At 39.3% G+C, this 20,000-nt stretch overlaps 1 protein-coding gene, 1 long non-coding RNA gene and 1 pseudogene across 2 annotated transcripts in view; all 3 read right to left on the bottom strand.

Annotated features, from left to right (window-relative positions):
- The window catches only part of LOC118763430, a 15,421-nt gene extending 519 nt beyond the window's left edge, over window positions 1-14,902 (bottom strand). The window contains exons 1-2 of the long non-coding RNA XR_004999190.1: window positions 14,811-14,902; window positions 5,302-5,307 (exon numbers count right to left, since the gene is read on the bottom strand). This is a non-coding gene — a long non-coding RNA (uncharacterized LOC118763430). The remainder of the gene's footprint in view (window positions 1-5,301; window positions 5,308-14,810) is intronic.
- Window positions 1-20,000, bottom strand: part of LOC115212354 (F-box/LRR-repeat protein 16) — a 226,668-nt gene that overhangs the window by 29,419 nt on the left and 177,249 nt on the right. The gene's annotated exons all lie outside the window — the stretch shown is intronic.
- On the bottom strand, window positions 6,511-6,629 carry LOC115212489 (annotated as a pseudogene).

Raw genomic sequence — 20,000 nt, 5'->3', positions numbered from 1 at the left:
CCAAGGGCATGTCATATAATAATGATGAGCATTTATATTAGATGTGTGTGTGTGTTATCAATGATGGAGGTCTATCTCAGTGTATATGTGTGGGCTCATGTACCAGCTCATATGCATGATGGTTTTTTTGCTTTTTCACGTTAAGTCTGGAGGAAGAGGGTCCCTCTGAGACTGGTAACCTTAATACCATTAATGTTCCACTTAAACTATTATAGGCAAATACACACAAGAAAAAAAAAAGAACATGAATAGGTGCAGGAGTGGCTGTGTGGTAAGTAGCTTGTTTACCAACCACATGGTTCCGGGTTCAGTCCCACTGCGTGGCACCTTGGGCAAATGTCTTCTACTATAGCCTCGGGCCGACCAAAGCCTTGTGAGTGGATTTGGTAGATGGAAACTGAAAGAAGCCCGTCGTGTATATGTATAATATATATATATATATATCCGTGTGTGTGTTTGTGTGTCTGTGTTTGTCCCCTAGCATCGCTTGAGAACCGATGCTGGTGTGTTTATGTCCCCGTCACTTAGCGGTTCGGCAAAAGAGACCGCTAGAATAAGTACTGGGCTTACAAAAAGAATAAGTCCCGGGGTCGAGTTGCTCGATTAAAGGCGGTGCTCCAGCATGGCCGCAGTCAAATGACTGAAACAAGTAAAAGAGTAAAGAGTAAGAGAGGTAAGTACATTTGTGTGTGCAAGCGAGTGTATGACTCTGTGTGTTCATGGTAGAGCTTTGTCTTTGTGTGGGCATAAAAACGTGTGAATGATGCTTGTCATTGTGTAGCCATGTGTGTGTGTTAGTGCACAGGATGTACAGGTAGGTATGCATTATATGGATGCATAATGTCTGCATGTGGATGTCTCTTGGCGTGTATTTGTGTTTGGTGGATGTTTGTTTTAGTTTATGTATGTGAATTGCAGACACCTGTCTGTGTGTGCATGAGTTTGTATGCCTATGCATATACATTTTTTCTCTTTTTCTTTTATTTGTTTCAGTCATTTGACTGCGGCCATGCTGGAGCACCGCCTTTAGTCGAGCAAATCGACCACGGGACTTATTCTTTGTAAGCCCAGTACTTATTCCATCGGTCCCTTTTCGCCGAACCGCTAAGTGACGGGGGACATAAACACACCAGCATCGGTTGTCAGGCAATGCTAGTGGGACAAACACAGACACACAAACACACACACACACATACATATAGATATACATACATATATACGACAGGCTTCTTTCAGTTTCCATCTACCAAATCCACTCACAAGGCATTGGTCGGCCCGAGGCTATAGCAGAAGACACTTGCCCAAGGTGCCACGCAGTGGGACTGAACCCGGAATCATGTGGTTGGTTAGCAAGCTACTTACCACACAGCCACTCCTGCACATGGTGATGTGTATACATATATGGACATGTGTGTGGGTATGTATGTATATGTGTGTGGGTGTGTGTTTGTGTGTTGTGCTTATGATAGATGCATGGGTGCATGTATTTATATGTGTGTGAGTGTGTGTGTGTTGTGCACATCATAGTGTTTGTCTCAATGTATATACGTCAGTGGTAGCTGTGTACCTATGTGTATGAGTGTATGTGTGTGCATGTGTACATATATATTTGTGCAGATGTCTGATGACTATATATACACCACCAGGTTGTGTGCGAGAATTGTATGTATGTATGTGAAATCTATTATATGTTTGTGTGGTCATGCGTAAGTGTGTGTATGTGTGTGTGTGTGTGTGTGTGTGTGTGAGAGAGAGAGAGAGATGTGCATGTGTAGTAGCGTACTGTTGAAAATCAGCAGTTAGTTATATTTACTGACTAGAGAAATAGTCCTGGCTGTTTACAACAACAGGTCTATTGATGAATATAATAAACAAGGTAACAACGAGGAATGTTTTCCTCTTCTGCTAAATCTATTATAAACATAATAGAGAAAGATTTGATAGTCTCTAATTAGTATTGCTGCATCCCTGAAAACTGGGTTTTTAGATTTGCATGTACCACATCTCAGGTAATCACCTTTGTTAATTGTCTTTTGGGTCCTCATTTAACTGCACTTAAAGCTTTGTAGAGTACACATGCAGAAAAGGAAAACGAAACAAAAAGACAAAAACAGACATAAGAGTTTTTCTCTTTAGGAACATACAGACATTGCAAGTGAAAGTTGTCAATTAGAATATAAAAGGACATAAATAATTCTTTCTACTATAGAGACAAAGCCTGAAATTTTGGGATTTGGAATAGGTGATTACATTGACTCCAGCGCATAACTGGTACTTATTTCATTGACCCCCCTGAAAGGACGAAAGGCAAAGTTGACCTCAGCAGAATTTGAACTCAGAACATAGCAGCTGATGAAATACTGCTAAGCATTTCACTTGGTTTGCTAATAATTCTGCCAACTTGCTGCCGTTTCTTTCAGCTTGCCATAGGTATAAGGCCTGAAATTTTGGGGGAAGGGGCTAATTGATCATATGAATCCCAGTGCTCAACTGATACTTATTTTATCAACCCTGAAAGGATGAAAAGCAAAGTCAACCTTGATGGAATTTGAACTCAGAACATAAGGCACTGAGAGAATTGCTGTTAAGCATTTTGTTCCTACATATTATTAATTCTGGCAGACTGCTGTCTTAGATAATAATAATAAATAATAATAATAATAATAATAATAATAATATGTCTTGGTATAAAATATAGGCTACAGCAAATATTCTGCTCAATACCACAGATTTGCTTGTCAGTTGTTTGACCTTAACCAGTTGAGCATGTCCCTTAGTGGCTGACGATATGTGCATCTCTGATCACGAGCAGAAGTAGTGGGGGAGCATCATAGCCATGTGCTGAGAGGGATTCTTTGGGGTTTGAATAGTTCACCTCTGGAAACATGGGTGGTTCTTTCAACATCCTTAAACAACCCTTATTCAGGGACCGTTTGAGCGGGATGGGCTACTCAACCTGAAGAAAATTCTAACTGGGCCCCACCTGCAAGGTCATGTGCTGTTTATCTTGATATGAGATCACCATGTCGCGCACATATGGTTGTGATGCATGTGCCTGGTGTACCTTTATCAGACGGGTAGTCATGATGGGTATATTGGGCTTCGTATATTTTACCCCAGTGTCACTTTGATGGCATGAACTGCTCTCTCACTCAATAATAATAATAATAATAATAATGATAATAATTTATTAATTCATTATTTATTTATTAATTTTTAAATACATATTTTATCTGTGAATTTGCGCATGTAATCTGGGAATGCATACAATGCCCTTCTCTGCCCTAGGCATATGGAAAGCACTCGGCGAGAAACGGAAGAAAATTTGAAGAAAGAAGGAAAAAAACATAATAATAATAATAATAATAATAATAATAATAATAATGAAATTCAAGAGGAGAGGGTAAGTCGATTATACCAACCCCAGTGCTCAACTGGTACCTAATTTATCAACCCCGAAAAAATGAAAAACAAAGCTGACCTTGGTGGAGTTTGAACTCAGAATATAGTGGCAGACGAAATACCACTAAGCATTTTGCGCAGCATGCTAATGGCTCTGCCAATAATAGAAACAATAATTATGATGATGCTGACGATGGCTTCAAATTTTGACACAAGGCCAGCAACTGAAGGGAAAGGGTTAAGTTGATTATATCGACTCCAATACTCAACAGGTATTTACTTTATCAACCTCCAAAAGGATGAAAGGCAAAGTTGACCTTAGCAGAATTTTGAACTCAGAACACAAAGAATTAGAAATCATCATCATCATCATCATCGTTTAACGTCTGTTCTCCATGCTAGCATGGGTTGGATGGTTCGACCGGAGATCTGGGAAGCCAGAAGGCTGCACCAGGCTCCAGTCTGATCTGGCAGTGTTTCTACAGCTGGATGCCCTTCCTAACGCCAACCACTCCGTGAGTGTAGTGGGTGCTTTTTACGTGCCACCTGCACAGGTGCCAGGCGAGGCTGGCAACGGCCATGATCGGATTGGTGCATTTTACGTGCCACCGGCACGGAAGCCAGTAAAGGTGGCACTGGCATCGGCCACGATTCGGATGGAGCTTTTTACGTGCCACCGGCACGGGAGCCAGTTGAGGTGACGCTGGCATCGGCCACCTTCAGATGGTGCTGTTTACATGCCACCAGCTCAGGGATCACAACTGCAGTTTCCATTGATTTTGATGTCGGTGTTTTGAAGAATTTTGTCTGATATGTTAACAACAACAACAGCTTCAAATTTGAGCACAAGGCCAGCAATTTTAGAAGAAGAGCAAATTGATTACATTGATGCCAGTATTCAGCTGATACTTTATATTATCAACCATGAAGAAAAAATGAAATGCCAAGTCGGCCTTGGTAGAATTTGAACTCAAAAGAAATGTTGTGAAGCATTTGGTCTGATAGGTTAATGATTGTACTGCAGCAACACCAACAACAACAATGATGGCTACTCCTGTTGATTTCGATGTATGAGCATTTGAATGTGGCCGTAGCCAGCACCGCATCGACTGGCCTCCGTGCTGGTGACACGTAACAAACACCATCCGATCGTGGCTGTTGCCAGCCTCGCCTGGCCTCCGTGCTGGTGGTACGTAAAAAGCACCATCCAATCGTGGCCGTTCGCCAGCCTCGTCTGGCACCTGTGTCGGTGGCACATAAAAAGCACCCACTACACTCATGGAGTGGTTGGCGTTAGGAAGGGCATCCAGCTGTAGAAACACTGCCAGATATGACTGGCCTGGTGCAGCCTTCGGCCTTCCCAGACCCCAGTTGAATCGTCCAAACCCATGCTAGCATGGAAAGCGGACGTTAAACGATGATGATGATGATGATGATGATGATGATTAAAAATGATAGTAAAAAAAATGGATCAAAGGAAAGAAGCTGCATCTATCTGCAATGGATGCATGAATGTAATTAGAGTCACAATGTTATGGAGTCACAGTGTTATGGAGTCACAATAGGGACAATGGTTTTAATTTTGCCTGGGATTGGACAAATGTGTCTGCTGATTACAAGATATAATTCTTTTATTGTTCTCTTTTTTCAACTCAAATTATTTAGATGCATCATGACATATTTTACACCATTCAGACCAATCTAGACAGTAATTTTCCTCAAGACATTAAACGAAGCTGTAGGGATGTTAGTGATTGTTTCAACTTATCTTTATACCTTAGCAGGGGTCCTCTTTTAATGAAGAATCCCTCTGCTCGTTGGCAATACAAAACAATTTTCAGAATGCAATCTCTTTGCATTCAAACAACATGTCTTGCCCATCTGCTCTGAATTTTCAACAGCATGCTTTCAATACTGGAGATATCACATTAAAAAAAAACATTTGGCATTTGGTATCTTATCTTGCCATTTTATATTGCAGATATAATAATAATAACAGCAGCAGCAACAACAACAATAATAGCAATAACAATTCTTTCTTGATAAAAACAATAACACAATTGCTACCCAACAAGTAACTCAATGCACAATATGAATTTTACGTAATCAACACCCAATAATATAACACATCTTATATCCCACCAATAAAGTTACTCAGCACGTTTTTTTACACAATTAACACCCAATAATACAATGCAACCTCTATAACATATATTCTATAAAACCACCACCTGCTACTAAAATACATAACATAACACATAAACACATACTCCAGACAATTATCACCCAATGAAATAACACAACTCATATATTCTGCAACAATATACTAATGAAACATTCAAGTAACCCCAGATACAACAAAACAAAACCTATTCCAAAGCAAGACAGCTGGAGCATATAGACATAGTCACATGAGTGGCTGTGTGTAAGAAGCTTGCTTCTCAACCACATAATAATTCCAGGTTCAGTCCCACAGCATAGCACCTCAGGCAAGTGCCTTCTACTATAGCCTCAGGCTAATCAAAGTCATGTGAGTTGTTTTGGTAGATGGAAACTGAAAGAAGCCTGTCATATATATATATATATATATACACACACACACACATATATATATATACATATATATATATATTTGTTTATTGCCCACAAGGGGCTAAACATAGAGAGGACAAACAAGGACAGACAAAGGGATTAAGTCGATTACATCGACCCCAGTGGGTAACTGGTACTTTATTCATCGACCCCGAAAGGATGAAAGGCAAAGTCGACCTCGGTGGAATTTGAACTCAGAATGGAAGGGCAGACGAAATACAGCTACGAATTTATATATACATACATATACGTACATACATATGCATATATACATATACATATATATATATGGGTGTGGCTGTGTGGTAAGAAGCTTGTTTCTGGGTTTCAGGGTTCAGTCCCACAGTGTGGAACCTTGGGCAAGTGTTTTCTACTATAGCCTTGGGCCAACCAAAGCTTTGTGAGTAGATTTGGTAGATGGAAACTGAGAGAAGCCTATTGTATATAATATATCATCATCATCATCATTTAAAGTCCGTTTTCCATGGTGGCATGGATTGGACGGAAAGTGTCAGATGCTTACAGCACCTAAGTTTCCCAAGCGGTCACCCATCTAAGTACTCACTAGTCTCAATGTTGCTTAACTTCGGTGATCGGACGAGAACCGGTGCTTTCAGCGTGATATGGCCGTAAATATATGTATATATTTATGTGTGTGAGTCTTTATGTCTCTGTTTGACCCACCCCCATTGTTTGACAACTGATGTTGGTGTGTTTGCGTCCCTGTGACTAGGTGGTTTGGCAAAAGAAGGCTGATAGAATAAGCACTAGACTCACAAAGACTAGGTCCTGGGGTTGTTGATTTCTTTAACTAAAAAGGAGTGGACTTGTCAATTACATTAACCCCAGTACTCAACTGGTACTTATTTTATTGACCCTGAAGGGATGAAAGGCAAAGTCAACCTCAGCAGAATTTGATCTCAGAACGTGAAGACAGACAAAAAATACTGTTAAGCATTTCATCTGGCATACTAATGATTGCTGCCCTTTAATACATCCTCCTCATCATCATCATCATCATCATCATCATCATCATCATTTAGCGTCCGCTTTCCATGCTAGCATGGGTTGGACGGTTCAACTGGGGTCTTGGAAGCCAGAAGGATGCACCAGACCCAGTCTGATCTGGCAATGTTTCTACAGCTGGATGCCCTTCCTAATGCCAACCACTCCATGAGTGTAGTGGGTGCTTTTTACGTGCCAGACGGGGCTGGCAAACGGCCACGGTTGGATGGTGCTTTTTACGTGCCACTGGCATGGGGGCCAGGCAAGGCTGGCAACGGCCATGATCAGATGGTGCTTTTTACGTGCCACCGGCAAATAATAATTTCTAACTTAAGCAAGGAGCTAGAAATTTAGGAGAAGTGGTCAGTCAAATAAAATTGTTTCTAGCTCTTGAATAATACTTCAATTTATGGACTTTTGAAGGATAAAAGGCAAAGGTGACACTGGTGAGATTTGAACTCATAATGTTAAGAGTTAGAAAAAGTACTTGATGGTGTTCTTGTCTAATGCTCTAATGATACTGCCAACTCACTGCCTTATTCCATGTTAATCCTTTCTGTCCTAGGCACAAGGCTTGAAACTTTTTAGGGAAGGGTTACATCTATTTCAGGACCCAACTGGTACTTATTTTATTGGTCCCAAAAAGAGGAAAGGCAAAAAAGACTTGAGCAGAATTTGAACTCAGAATGTTGAGATGGACAAAATATCACTAAACATTTTGTCTGGTGTGTTAACAATTCTACCAGCTCACTGCCTTGTTCCATAAGAATAATCCCTTCTATCATAAGCACGAGATCCAAAATTTTGTGGGAGGGGCTGGTCAATTACCGCGACCCCAGTGCTCAACTGGTACTTATTTCATCGACCCTGAAAGGATGAAAGGCAAAGTCGACTTTGGTAGAATTTGAACTCAGAATGTAAAGACGGACAAAATGCCGCTAAGCGTTTTGCCTGTCTTTATATGGAAATCTTTGAGAAATTTGTCCAAATACAATGGTGTTGGTTTGAATGTTTATTTCTTCAGTTTGGGCTTTTAACCCCTAACTGGAAAAAAAAAAAATTGTGTAACCAAATGTAAAAGAATGGCGGTGCCCCAGCATGGCCACAGCTCGTGAGCTGAAACTAGAATCAATCAATCAAACATCAGAATACAACAAACATAAATCAGAAACTGTGATGCTTTCTGTATTATTGAATCTTGAGGCCATGACTTTAGAATATTTCATGCCAGACCATATAAAACTATAGAAAGATTTAAACCTAAATTCACCTGTTGCTTGAAGCATTCTTTCTCATTTAGCCTATATACTCCTCCAAAGCAAGACTTTAAATTAAGTATGTTGCTGTTGTTTAGCTACAGGTTAGGTCTGATCAAGCAGACATATGAGTAACACAATTCCAGTTATGATCGTCTTGTCTTTTTTTTTCAGGTATAGTATATCGAGAGATCAAATATGTCCTTTTACTTTTTAAGACAACAAATAAAGGCTTATGAAAATGTAGTTGCTATTTCTAGCATGAAGTTTGATTGTATAGGGGTTCCCTCACTGACTTGAGTTTCATTGCATTTACTGCTAGTAAATTGTCATGAAAGATCTCTGCAGGACAACCATAACACTGGTGATTTATTTTCAACTGATAAAATTATCTTTGTGATTGAGATAAAAACAGTAACCTATCACATTTTTCAGTAATTACTTCTTAAAACATGAAGGCAATTTTTAGAGCTGGATGGTATGAGTCAACTGAATCAATCCCATCATGAAACTGACATTTATTTGATCAATCCTAGAGAGGTGTTTTGCTAAGATGATTAACACATCTCCTTTGCTATCTCTTCATATTCTGACAGAAAATTCCTCACTCCACCACATCTTCTGCTTTTGACCTAAGAGCATCAACAAAAACTAAGAAAAGCTTTCACATGAATCAAGGTTTATTGGCCAGAGTCAGGCCTCAAGGGAATTCAAAAATCAAGCATTTGAAATCCCCGAGACCAAGTGCTGAATATGCTGTGGTATGATGTAAACTTGGAGTAATGTTATGATCAGCTGAGCAATGGAGCACTTGTATCAGTCACTATAAAGTACTCTTTTACTCTTTTACTTGTTTCGGTCATTTGACTGCGGCCATGCTGGAGCACCGCCTTTGGTCGAGCAAATCGACCCGGGACTTATTCTTTTGTAAGCCCAGTACTTATTCTATCGGTCTCTTTTTGCCGAACTGCTAAGTGACGGGGACGTAAACACACCAGCATCGGTTGTCAAGCAATGCTAGAGGGACAAACACACACACATATATATACATATATATACACATATACGACAGGCTTCTTTCAGTTTCCATCTACCAAATCCACTCACAAGGCATTGGTCGGCCCGGGGCTATAGCAGAAGACACTTGCCCAAGATGCCACGCAGTGGGACTGTACCCAGAACCATGTGGTTGGTTAGCAAGCTACTTACCATACAGCCACTCCTGTGCCTATGTAAAGTTTTACACTAAAAGGTGATATTTTCTTTGATTAAAACCTGCTTACAGTGAACTGGGTATATTACCATTCTTGAGGATTGAAGACAGTCAAAGAATACACAGAATACTGTCAACAAAGAGAGGACACCTATGTGCAGGTTGCAGTTATTTGACGAAGAATCCATCAAGGAAGAATATATCAAAATGGTAAACTCAATATCACAACGTTGCTGTTGTTGTTTAGCCTCAGATAAACCTGATTAAGTATATCTATGATCAAAAGCATTCCAACAATGCCCATCCAATATTTTCCCCATACATCAGGCATCTAGAACCACATTATTCATTATGATACTATAAGAGAGACTTAGCTGCTACATTTAGCTGGTTTAATGATCACATATGAGACTCTTTGTTGGCTTGCATTCACAATGGTTTACTACTGAGTTGAATTGTTAACAGGCTACTCAACTGTATGTACTGTCTACTATCTGCCACCAGAATTTACAAATATATTCTATAGACAAAGCAGCAAAGTGAATGCAGTCTATCTTGACTGCTTTGAAGTATGAGTCCAGAGAACACTGGAGTACTGCCTATCTGAAGTTACAAGTATTGCTTTGCTTATCTTGTCTTGTACCTCAACTTCTAAAGAAATCATAGAAGCACTATCATGACATATTGACTTGTTTTAGGTATTGACTACACCGATTTCTTACACACAGAGAGAAAGAGAGATACAAACATATGATGATGATGATGATGATGATTTAGGCACAGGTCCAGCAATTTTGAGTGGGTTTAGGGTGTTTGTCAACTCTGTTGATCCAGCTCTTCCCTGGCACTTTATTTTATCAACCGGGAGGAATGAAAGGCAAAGTTGACCTTGGTGTGACTTGAACTTAGAATGTAAAGCACTCGAATACTGCAATGCCTTTTTTCTGACACTCCAATCATTCTATCAGCTTGCTGCCCTAATAATGATTTCAAATTTTGGTACAAGGCCACCAATTTCGGAGTAGGAGATAAGTTGATTACATCGACCCCCAGCACTCAATTGGTACTTATTTTATTGACCCTGGTTCAACAGAACTTCATCGGTCCCAGCCTGAATGCTTTTAATCCTGAATTTTAACCTGGGTTGACATGGGCCTAGCTAAACAACAACAAAAACATCATCAGTAGCAGTAGCAGCAACAACAGCTGCTGCTGTTACTACTACTACTACTACTACTACTACTGCTACTACCACCACCACCACCACCACCACCACCACTACTACTACTACTACTACTACTACTACTACTACTACTATCACTACTACTACCACCACCACCACTACTACTACTACTATCACTACCACCACCACCACCACCACCACCACCACTACTACTACTACTACTACTACTACTACTACTACTACTACTACTACTACTGTCGTGTCACACTATGTAAAGATGAAAAATTTTCAGTGGTGCCACATAGTCACAAAAGGTTATAGGATACTGCTTGTAATCAATTATTAAATGTAGACACCCACCCACTACTTTGTTTTTGCTAATCTAATTTATAGAGCAAGGAATTTTGCTTTAGTTCAGTATTGGCAGAGAGGAAAACATTTGCTTCATTTGTTTTCGCTACTAAATTGATTTGTTTCAGACAAATTGTATTTTTTAATCAGCCATCAATCGTGTGTGTGTGTGTATACATAAATACATGTATGTGTGTGTGTGTGTGTGTGTGTGTATGTGTGAGTGTGTGTGTATATATGTTATTAGAAATAAAATCAAAAGAAATAAATATAATAGTAATAATAATAATAATAATAATAATAATAATAATAATAATAATAATAATAATAATAATATGAAATAGAGAGTTGTTTACATAGATCTGTATTAGTGTTGCTGAAGCAATAGAAAATTAAATATTTACCGATTTACTGCATTTAAATGTAAACAGGACACTATTCATTGGTTTTGTTCATATCATTTACTTTGAAGTTGAAAACAAAACACAACAAAAAAAAAGCGAAAAAACAGCAACAAAAAACAGTATAAATTTTTTTTTTTTTAAAAATGCATTAATAAAAAAGAAAATGAAAATATAAACCAAAATTAAAGAATGATGTCCCAACAAAATTATTTTATCAATTATTGTAGTTTAGTTATATAAAATAATACTTTTAGTGACTGCTGTTTGATTTTTTCAATTATTGCGAGGTAATTTATCCTCCCCCACTTCCTCACCACCACCGCCACCACCACAATTCTTCTCTTCCTCCTCCTCCTTCACCACTTCCTCCTCCTCCTTCACCACTTCCTCCTCCACCACATCATCATCCTTGTTGTTATAATATCATAGTCATTTAACATCCATTTTTCCATGTTGGCATGGGTTGGATGGTTTGGAAAATTCAACTACTTGGAGGACAATGTTGAGCTACAATGTCTTTCTGCTTTGACATGGTTTCCATAGTTTGATACCCTCCTCAAACAGGACCTGAACAAGCTTGAGGTGTTCCAAATGCAGTGTCTTTTTCAGATCCTTGGTGTTTGTCTACGCCAGTGGTTTTCAACCAGTGTTCCGCGGAACCTTAAAGTTCCGCCAATACAGTCCAGGGGTTCCGCAAGAAGTTACAAAACTGCTAAAATCGGCAGTAATTTTCAATTCTCCTGTGCAGATATGTGTGCATAAGACTATAAAATTTTTGCACAGGGGTTCCTCGAGCCAGTGGAATGTTTCCTTGGGGTTCCGCTCCGGGCAAAAAGTTTGAAAGGCACTGGTCTACGCAACCAAATCTTAAACAACATCCGAGAACAATGCCAGTACAGGCTACAGTGGTTTTGTGGTGGCAACAACCCATGCACTGGAAAGTTCACCACAGTGCACCAAAGAAGACATGGATGAAAGAAATTGAAGACGAGCTGGCAGAAATGTTAGCGTGCTGGACGAAATACTGGTATTTCATCTGCTGTTACGTACTGAGTTCAAATTCTGTCGAGGTCGACTTTGCCTTTCATCCTTTCGGGGTCGATAAATTAAGTACCAGTTACGCACTGGGGTCGATGTAATCGACTTAATCCGTTTGTCTGTCCTTGTTTGTCCTCTCTATGTTTAGCCCCTTGTGGGTAGTAAAAAAATAGGTATTTCGTCTGCTGTTACGTTCTGAGTTCAAATTCTGCCGAGGTCGACTTTACCTTTCATCTTTTCGGGGTCGATAAATTAAGTACCAGTTACACACTGGGGTCGATGTAATCGACTTAATCCCTTTGTCTGTCCTTGTTTGTCCCCTCTGTGTTTAGCCCCTTGTGGACAATAAAGAAATAAGAAAGAAATTGAAGACCTGAAGCATGCTAAAGCCAGCACCATGGATCGGGAAGTGTAGAATAACATCATCCATCACCAGAGTCCGTCATCCAGTAGCGTCCACAGTAGCATATTGGTTGAAAGGACAGCCTCCCCCTCCAGTTGCCAGCTAGGACTTTTACTTAGTATGTCAAGCACTTTACACTGTGTGTGTGTGTGTGTGTGTGTGTGTGTGTGTATTCACAAGCTGCAAATTACTCCAATATTTAGGGTTGCAGTATAAGGTATGTGGTCGTGATGGTGATGGTAGGGGGTGATTCAAGAGCCACTTTAAGCAAGATCTTTCAAACCTGTGCATGTTGTCTGTCATGGCGAATTACTATGATGTAATGTAGACATGATGTTATGCGGCTTATCTTAGCTTTCACTCAGCTAACTACCCAAGAAATATTTCTTCATGGAGATAAGAGAGCATACTTTGTTTATAGAGCATCTGATGGTGGTGGTAGGGGCAAACTAAAAATGCATATATTTGTGAGTTATTCACAAACGGTAGAGCAACCAGGTAACTTATGATTTCTAATAATTATCTTTGACCATTATCTTTGAATTCTCATAATGATCTAGGACTATAATCTAGGATTTATAATAATTATCAGAAATATTAAATTTCTAAATATCTCATAGAGATATGTACGGTGGTGGGGCGATAGAGTGGTTGTATACTGTCAACTTAACGTGACAGTAAGGGAATTACACCACTGTTGTTTAGCCCTAGGAAGCATCGACGCTTCCTGTCGGCCTTGACATATTTCCTGTGAGGCCGACAGGAAGCGTCGATGATTCCTAGGGCTAAACAGCGGTGTTGTAATTCCCTTACTGTCACGTTAAGTTGACAGTATACAACCACTCTATAATAATTATCTTTTTCCATTATTTTAAAATTCTAATGATTTTCTTTAACTAGGATTTTTTAATTCTAGTGATTATCTGTGACCATAATCAACGAATTCTAATAGTAATCTTTGACTTATAATCCAGAAATTCCAATAATTATCTGTTACTATTATCTTTGAATTCTTGTGATTGTCATTGACTACACTCTTTTAATTCTAGTAATTATCGATGACATAATCTTTGAATTCTTGTAATGGTATTTGACTATAATCAAGGAATTCTAATAATTATTTTTGACCATTATCTTTGAATTCTCATAATGATCTATGACTATAATCTAGGATTTATAATAATTATCTTTTTCCATTATTTTAAAATTCTAATGATTTTCTTTATCTAGGATTTTTTAAATTCTAGTGATTATCTGTGACCATAATCAATGAGTTCTAATAGTAATCTTTGACTTATAATCCAGAAATTCCAATAATTATCTGTTACTATTATCTTTCAATTCTTGTGATAGTCATTGACTACATTCTTTTAATTCTAGTGGTTATCGATGACATAATCTTTGAATTCTTGTAATGGTATTTGACTATAATCAAGGAATTCTAATAATTATCTTTTACCAATATCTTTAAATTAGTGATAATCTTTTATCATCATCTTTAAATTCTTGTGATTATTTTGACTATAATCTTTTAATTCTAGGGATTATTTTTGACTTTACTCTTAATTCTAGTGATTATCTTTGACAACAATTTTTTAATTCGATTATCTTTGAAGTAATCTTTAAATTTTAGTGATTGATTTTGACTGTAATCTTTGAATTCTAGCAATTATCTTTGACTATAATTCTTGAATTGTACTTATTATCTTTGACCATAATCTTGGAATTGTTTAGATTATCTTTGACATGGAAAACAAAGATGAGGAGAGATAAGCAATATGACAACATTGATTTAATGTCAATGGCAAGTACCTCTGATCTAGGAGGATCACCACAATGGAAATAAACCTGTATTGTTAAATCAAGTCAATCACTATTAACCACCAAATCAAGTAGATTTAGTTTGAAAATTTTGACAAAAGGATACATATTGAAGAATATTACATGAATTAAATCCATAAACCTCATCATCATCATCCAGTGTTTTAAATCCGGATTTTGTCCCTGTTAATGGGGGTGGTCGGATCTACCTCAACGCCATAGCAACTGCCCTCACACCATCTCGCCTGGGTGTCCTCCCTTTTCAAACCAACCCTCCCAATCTCCTCCTCCACTTGTCTCCTCCTCCTTTTCCTCAGTCTTCCTCCCTTTTGTGCTCCATTTACCTCAAATGCAATCACCATCCTCTGACCATGCTCTTCATCCCTCCTCAACACATACCCATACCACCTCACTCCATTCACCCTTGCCAACCATTCCACTGATTTCTCCAGCCCCAGCATTCCCATCAATTCCTCAGTCCTCCTCTTACCAAACAGCTTCACCCCACACATTCCTCTCACCGTCACTCTCTCAGTCCTTCTCAAAATTACCATCTCTCTCTTCCTCAGACAACATGTCTCACTCCCATACAGTATTGCAGCTCTCATACAACTCCTATAGACCCTTCCTTTCATCTTTATTGAGAACCTTTTCCCATGTAACAACACTCCACATCCCCTGAACTTCATCCAGCCATGTCTTGCTCTTGCTGTCACAACTGCTTCACATCCACCACTTACATCCACTTTATCTCCCAAATAACAAAACCTTCTTACCGTTTCCCTCTCATCACATAGCATTTCCACTGGTTCTGCCAGGCTTCCAGCTCCTTTCTCACATCTTCCACAAACAAACTCTCTCGCCAGTCTTGGGGTCACCTTCTTCATTTTCATACATCTACCACGAATCCATTTCTCACATCTCGTACCCATCACTGCATTTGTCATTACCTATTTCTTTACTACCCACAAGGGGATAAACACAGAGGGGACAAACAAGGAATGACAAATGGATTAAGTCGATTACACCAACCCCAATGCGTAACTGGTACTTAATTTATCAACCCTGAAAGGATGAAAGGCAAAGTCGAACTCGGCAGAATTTGAACTCAGAACGTAACGGCAGAATAAATATCACTGAGCATTTTGCCCGGCGTGCTAACGTTTCTGCCAGCTCGCTGCCTTCAGCACTTGTCATTACCATCCTTCCACATATACCATGGATTTCCTTTACTCATTTCTCCTTCCACTCCACTCACCATCACCTTTGTCTTCCCGAGATTTACCTTCAAACCTTTGCTTTCAAACACCTCCTTCCATTTCTAAAACTTCTCCTTCAATCCCTCCATCGACTCACTCAGAACAAGGTCATCTGCATACAATATCTCCATTATCAATCCCTCTCTTGCACTCTCCATCACCACATCAACCACTATTGCAAACAACAATGGTGACAACATAGATCCCTGATGCACACCAACTTTCATGGCAAGCTCCTCCGACAGCTCTGATCCAATTCTAACTCTTGTCTTTACCCCCTCATACAAAATCACCACTGCCCTCACTATTACCTCCAGTATACCCCTCTTTTTCAATGCCCTTTCAATCACCATCCTCGGGACCCTATAAAATGCCTTCTACAGATCAATGAAGCATATGCACAACTTCAGATTCCTCTTGCAATCTCCTTACAATCAACACTTCATCTATTGTTCCACTTCCTGGCATAAAACCAAACTGCATCTTGTCCACATCCACCCACTTCTGAATTCACCTCTCCAATACCCTTTCCACTATCTTCATTGTATGCTCAAATAACTGCACTCCCCTATACACCCCACAACTCATCGCATCCCCCTTCCCCTTGAAGATCGGTACCACGACACTTAGTGCCCAATCATCTGGCATACTTCCTCCATCCAGCACACTCTGGCAGAGCTCCAACATCACAACAATCCCTCTCTCTCCACTTGCAGTTATCATTTCCACACTTACTTCTGCTGGACCAGCTGCCTTTCCTGTTTTCATTCACAACTGGAGCACTGCAAGGGGTATCTATATGCACTGTTGATTTTTAAAAAAACAATTATAATTTAAGCAATAATAAATCTCTGAACGAGATGTAAACAGTAACCGCTCGACAATGTAAGGTATAATAGCCATCTCAATATGGCTAACCACTAAGGGTGGGTGTTACTGTAGCTTTTAGCCTCAGGAGATCATCGTCTCCAGCTGGCTTTAGGCACACTATCTGTGCTCTTATGGTATTTGCAAAGGGAGGTCATCCCTCTCTCGTAAGCCTAAATGATACGCACGGACCGCAGTTTCAAGGTTGTTGCCTCTTGTCAACGGGCGGTAATCACTGGTTTACGATGAAAAGGAATACCTGTATGCAAATACTTAAGTGTTTTTCTAGTAACTTCCGTCACTGATTTCGAAAAACTATCTGCAAGCAATAATAAATCCACCCTTTGTGGTTAGCCATATTGAGATGGCTATTATACTTTAAATTATAATTTAGAGTTTAAGAAAATCCATGCTAATGCTTGAGTATTATTCATAATTTCATTAAATGTGCAGGGAACCGATAGAAGAGGTAGACCCAAGAAGGCATGGGACAAGGTGGTGAAATATTATTTTTGGTTGTTGAGTCTCATGGAGGCAATGACAAACGACTGAGACTTCTGGCAATTTGATGTGCAGGAGATGACTAGTCAAACTAAGTGAAATCAAGGGTGTGGTCAGTGCCAGTGACACAGAAAAGGCAACTGTACCAGTGACATATAAAAGGCATCTATGCAAGTGATATGTAAAAGACACCCATGCTGGTGACATCTATAAGACACCCAGTACACTCTGTAGAGTGGTTGGCATTAGGAAAGTCATCCAACCATAGAAACCAAGCCATTACAGACTGGAGCCTGGTGCAGCTCTTTGGCTTGCCAGCTCCAGTCAAACTGTCTTACCCATGCCAGCATGGAAAATGGATGTTAAATGATGATGATGATATGATGACACATGTATGATTAATAAAAGAAAGTAGGAAATACTTTAACTGTGCTTTTCAAAGCAGTTTTTTTAAAGTCTTTCCTAGTGAAGTATCGTTATTTTTTTTATCGTTTACTTGTTTCAGTCATTGGACTGTGGCCATGCTGGGGCACCATCTTGGCAGGTTTAGTTGCACAAATCAACCCCAGGACTTAATTTTTTAGGATCTGGTACTTATTTTGTGGTTCTCTTATGCCAAACTGGTTATCATGTGATGGTGGGAGACAGACACAAAGACATACACACACACACACACACACACACACACAATGAGCTTCTTTCTGTTACCATCTACCAAATCCATTCATTAGGCTTGGGTCAGCCTGGAGCTAAAGTAGCAGACACTTGTCCAAGATACCATGCAGTGGGACTAAACCCGAAACCATGCGATCACTTTTTTATTTGATCTCTAACCCATTATAAACTCAAAACCATTGAGATCTTCTACCAGAACCAATCAGAGAATAGTACTTACTGAGTAAGTGACTTTATAACAAGACTGCTTAGGGTTTAAATGAGGATGATGATGTATATATATATATATATATATATATATATATCACGTGATCACATGACTGACCAGTCCATCAGATGTAGTTACACATCACTGGTCACAATGCGTTCGCATTGTTTTAGCCTTCGAATGACGCCACCCCGCTGGCTAAGCGAGCAGGCCAACAGAAGAAAGAGTGGGAGAAAGAGTGGTGAAAGAATACAGCAGGGATCACCACCCCCTGCTGGAGCCTCGTGGAGCTTTTAGGAATTTTTGCTCAATAAACACTCAAAACGCCCGGTCTGGGAATCGAAACCGCGATCCTTTGACCACGAGTCCGCTGCCCTAACCACTAGGCCATTGCGCCTCTCTCTCTCTCTCTCTCTATATATATATATATATATAGAGAGAGAGAGCTCAAGGTGATGCTCCCCCAGCATGGTCACAGCCTAACAACTGAAGCAAGTAAATAATTAGATGTAAAAGATATACAATCGTATCAGAACTAAAATAAAAATGATTGTAAGGTATGCATGTGTGTGTTTCCAACAGATATTGTAACTAAACTTCAATATAACCCGGAACCATATAGTTCCGGGTTCAGTCCCACTGTGTGGCATCATGGACAAGTGTCTTCTACAATAGCCTCGGGCCGACCAAAGCCTTGTGAGTGGATTTGGTAGACGGAAACTGAAAGAAGCCCGCCGTATATATGTATATATATATATATATATATATATATATGTGTGGTGTGTGTGTGTGTTTGTGTGTCTGTGTTTGTCCTCCTATCATTGCTTGACAACTGATGCTGGTGTGTTTACGTCCCCGTCACTTAGTGGTTCGGCAAAAGAGACCGATAGAATAAGTATTGGGCTTACAAAGAATAAGTCCCAGGGTCGATTTGCTCGACTAAAGGTGGTGCTCCAGCATGGCTACAGTCAAATGACTGAAACAAGTAAAAGAGTAAAGAGAATAAGAATTTTATCACTAGTCTACTGTGTAACAAAATTTTAAGTCTTTAAATTTTTCATTGTTTTGTCTTTGGTCAGTAAGTGTTGTTTCCTATTTGCTTCTAGCTAGAAATCAAAGGAAGTGACTACTATTCTCTTCAGACTTTGCTTTTGTGTTCTGGACATCAATATTTTGAAACTGACCTATTTTCAAATAGATTCAGTTCTGAGTTGCCGAAGCAGAAATATTATTATAGCAAATAATCAGCTCAATACTACAGATTTGCTTGTTAGTTACTCGACCTTAACCACTTGAGCATGTCCCTTAGCGGCTGACAATATATGCATCTCTGATCATGAACAGGAGAAGTGGAAGACCATTATAGTCATGTGCTGAGAGGGATTCTTTGGGGTTTGAATAATTGCTACTAAAGTAAAGTTTGAAGGAAATATTTAGCCATTTTACATGCTTTCTAGGGATAGCAAATACGAAATAACATCTGCTACTCGAGGACAAAAATTGTGTTACACAGTATTATTATGTTTGTTATTACGCTTTTGTTGTATATCACCAGATTAAACCTCAAGCAGATTTACGGCCAGTTTGGACTATTCTGCTGCTTGTTCAGACACAGCATATCTCAGACTATCTTACCCAATGTTTCCTTTCAAAATATTCTGTAGGGTATGAGAAAAAAAATCTAGGTGGTATTTCTAGCAAGTCAAACGACTATGTAGAGGCTTTCTCATTAGTTATTATATGCTATTACTGTCGTAGGCATTGTCCACGAAGTGGGATTTTCTACGTGCTTTACCATTTATTTTTTTCCATGATGACAATT

Source organism: Octopus sinensis, linkage group LG5 (assembly GCF_006345805.1).
Source record: "Octopus sinensis linkage group LG5, ASM634580v1, whole genome shotgun sequence".
NCBI lineage: Eukaryota > Metazoa > Mollusca > Cephalopoda > Octopoda > Octopodidae > Octopus > Octopus sinensis.
Note: the sequence above shows the minus strand (reverse complement) of the source record. Positions and strands in the feature narration are given on the sequence as shown.